This window comes from Pseudorasbora parva, chromosome 24 (assembly GCF_024679245.1).
Source record: "Pseudorasbora parva isolate DD20220531a chromosome 24, ASM2467924v1, whole genome shotgun sequence".
In the NCBI taxonomy this organism is placed as follows: Eukaryota; Metazoa; Chordata; class Actinopteri; order Cypriniformes; family Gobionidae; genus Pseudorasbora; species Pseudorasbora parva.
The window spans coordinates 23,570,881-23,574,189 of record NC_090195.1 but is presented as its reverse complement, the minus strand read 5'-3'; the positions used below and the strand labels follow the sequence as shown (position 1 = coordinate 23,574,189).

General features: G+C 33.2%; 1 long non-coding RNA gene across 1 annotated transcript; it reads right to left on the bottom strand.

The window, feature by feature from the left end:
* Nucleotides 1-307: 307 nt before the first annotated feature.
* LOC137064061 (uncharacterized) lies at nucleotides 308-2,010 on the bottom strand. Its single transcript, XR_010901479.1, has 3 exons — nucleotides 1,949-2,010; nucleotides 1,453-1,549; nucleotides 308-436 (listed from the first exon to the last, which is right to left on the bottom strand). It is a non-coding gene; the product is annotated as an uncharacterized lncRNA (long non-coding RNA).
* Between the last annotated feature and the right edge of the window lie 1,299 nt (nucleotides 2,011-3,309).

The following is a 3,309-nucleotide window of genomic DNA, read 5'->3' as shown; positions in this document are numbered from 1 at the left end:
CCTTTAAATACACAGCATCTTCCTCCTCTAAAATGTCTTTAACCTGCAAACATGTGCCCAAAACAAGCATACGTTTGCAATTTATACTGTACATAAATTAACAGGATTATATTATAACAACATTACTTAACAATTAATTACTTTATTACTTAAAAACATTACTAAAATTTTCTTTTCTTTAACTACACAATAAAAATTAGAAGAAATTAGTGTTTTTTTAAAATAATGTTTAAAATGATATCCACTCACAATAGATGAAGACATGAAGTCTCCTGGTGGGGGACGAATACATTCTAGGTGGAAAAGTGTTCAGAAACATGTGATGCAGCATCCATGCCAGCAGCTGTCAGTGTGAAGTCTGTCGTATAGGCCGGCAGGTTACAGTCCAGCTTTGCTTTAGTTCTGTCTTGACCTTCAGCCCAAATGGATGTAGGAGCTAAAATGAGAAGAATACACACCACATTAACACACGACTTGCTGGAATTCTTAACTTTACTATCGACTTGCCATTTAATAATGTCCAAGTACAATGATGTCTATTCATTCAGTGTTTTCACAACCCATACATTATTATGGCTCCAAAAGCAAAGCAGAAAGAATGTACATTAAAGGATTAGTGCACCCCAAAATGATAATTCCTGAACTTTTACTCACCCCAATGCCATCCAAGATGTTCATGTCTTTCATTCTTCAGTAGAAAATAAATAAACATGTAACATATACTTTTTTACCTCAAATGCTCGACTTTGATGTAAGGCTTTGTGGCGTCATTACGTTGTAAAGGTCACGCGTGTGACGTATGTGGAAGTACCGTCCCAGTGTTAAAACAAACGTGCAAAGACTAAATCAAACACCCTTTACAAAAATAAAAGGTAAAACAACAATGTCGGACAATTTTAAAGTTAGAGGAGAACATGAGATGGAGTTTTACGGCACTGGGTCAGCACTGACCTTTCCGGTGTAATACGCAGTGTGAAAACAACATCAAAGTCGTGCATTTGGGGTAAAAGGTATATAAATGCTTTTTTTTATTTAGTAAATGACCGATGGAAATTATCAGTAAATTTTAATTTTGGGGTGAACAAATTCTTTAACAATACAGAACACGATTTTAGATTCAAATTCAATTTCTATTTGTTATAAATCTGCCAGGTTCTCACACCAGCCAATCACAGCGCACTCCCTCTCCCGAATACTGATTACTCACACCTGAACCTCATCACACTCATCTCCACTATAGATAAAACCAGTAAAACTCAATAGTTTTATGACCTGTTTTAATATAAACAGGGTTTGTGTTTTTAGGTTTACTTGCTAATTTAATATTGCTCACTGTCACTTATGTTTTGAATGTCAAAGCCTTCTTAATATGTATAATTTTGCTAAAGAAAATAACTAAAATCATGCTGATATTATGTCAAATATTATGTGAAATGCATGCATTAAAATTACCTTCCTCAGTTCACCCGTTTCTTACAGCTCTGTCAGCAGCTTCCTCCAGAAATGTTGGAATCTTCCCCTCTGTTGTAGATGGGTTATTTTGTCCCTCCTGAAATCACAGAACATTTTAACAATATTTGTTTACCAGTTTGCAGCTAATTTTCGCTCCATGTAACTGACATCATCGATGAACAGTAATGTTACAGTGTATACTTTTAGATTTGATACGTACCATTGACAAATTAGCAGCAAAACCTTAACAAAACTATCAAAACATTTAAGTTTCACATAAAGATTTATTTAAAAGCTCAAGTTCTCATAAACAAGGGCTCGATCAAATTGATAGCGTTAGCTTAAGTTACCCTCTTGTGAAAACAGTTGAGATGCCGACTTTTCCCGAAGACACTTCTATCAAGTAAATATTCAATTGAAGTGTGTCAGTTAACATAAGAAAGGTGTCAGGAACAGTTGTGTGTATTATTTGTGTGGTTTTAGGGACTAAACTCACCTGAAACTAGTGAAAACAGCGTCTGAGGAAGTGCTGCTCGTTTGACTCCGAGTCCCCGTTTCCATGGCAACTCTGCTCCAGTGTGGTTTGAAGAACGCGATTCGAATGTCCAACGCGCATGCGCATTAAAACGCCACAGTCACACATTATTTACATGATAAATAACCATCTAGATTTAAAACATTACATAAATAAAAAATCATTGATATTAAATCATGAATTTAAAATTAATTAGTCATATGAGCCATTCATAGGTGCAAAATGCCACCCCTGTACTAGATAGTGAGACAAAGTGGCACTTTTATATTTTATATTAATGTATTTTGTATTATTATAGGAACACGCAACCTAATTATTTCATTTGAAAGTGTGATTGTTTTTCTATGCAAACGCTTTGCTTTGGTTATATAACAATATTAAGCCAATCTCTGTGTTTTTTCATTGAAAAGTGAAATTCCATTAAAATAAATCAGAATGTCCAATAGGATTCTAAGAATCCAATAAGATCCAACAGGACAAAGTGAAATTCCATTAAAATAAATCAGAATGTCCTATAGATTCTAAGAATCCAATAAGATCCTACAGGACAAAGTGAAATTCCATTAAAATAAATCAGAATGTCCAATAGATTCTAAGAATCCAATAAGATCCAACAGGACAAAGTGAAATTCCATTAAAATAAATCAGAATGTCCAATAGATTCTAAGAATCCAATAAGATCCTATAGGACAAAGTGAAATTCCATTAAAGTAAATCAGAATGTCCTATAGGATTCTAAGAATCCAATAAGATCCTATAGGACAAAGTGAAATTCCAATAGGATTTTTTGACAAGGGTAGTGTATAAGAATAGATTGTTATACTGGAAAACATTATATTGAAACGTGTTTCTAATATTCATGTATGTAAATGGTGTGTTCAAGAAGATTTTCTTTTGCTTCCACAGAAAGATCTTTATGAAAACATTTGAAGACCACGCCAGAAGGGTAACACTTTACTTGAAGGTGTCATGTCAGTCTTTTGCACACCCCTTCAAGTAAAGTGTTACTGAAGTGGATGTAATGTGAGTTGTAAGACTTTAACTAATGTTAACAAATTAGACTTTATTGTAATGTATAAACTAACAATGAGCAAAACATTATTACAGTATTTATTAAACTTTGTTTTTTTTTACGTTTAGTTCACCCAAAAGTTAAAATTAAAATGACCCTCATGTCGTTCCAAACCCATAAGATGTTCGTTCATTTTCAGAACACAACAAATAAAGCTTTAATATGTGTACTATAATTACTATGTGAAATAAGTACTAATAAACAGTTAATATAGTAATCGATATAGATACTGATATAGATATCCATATTT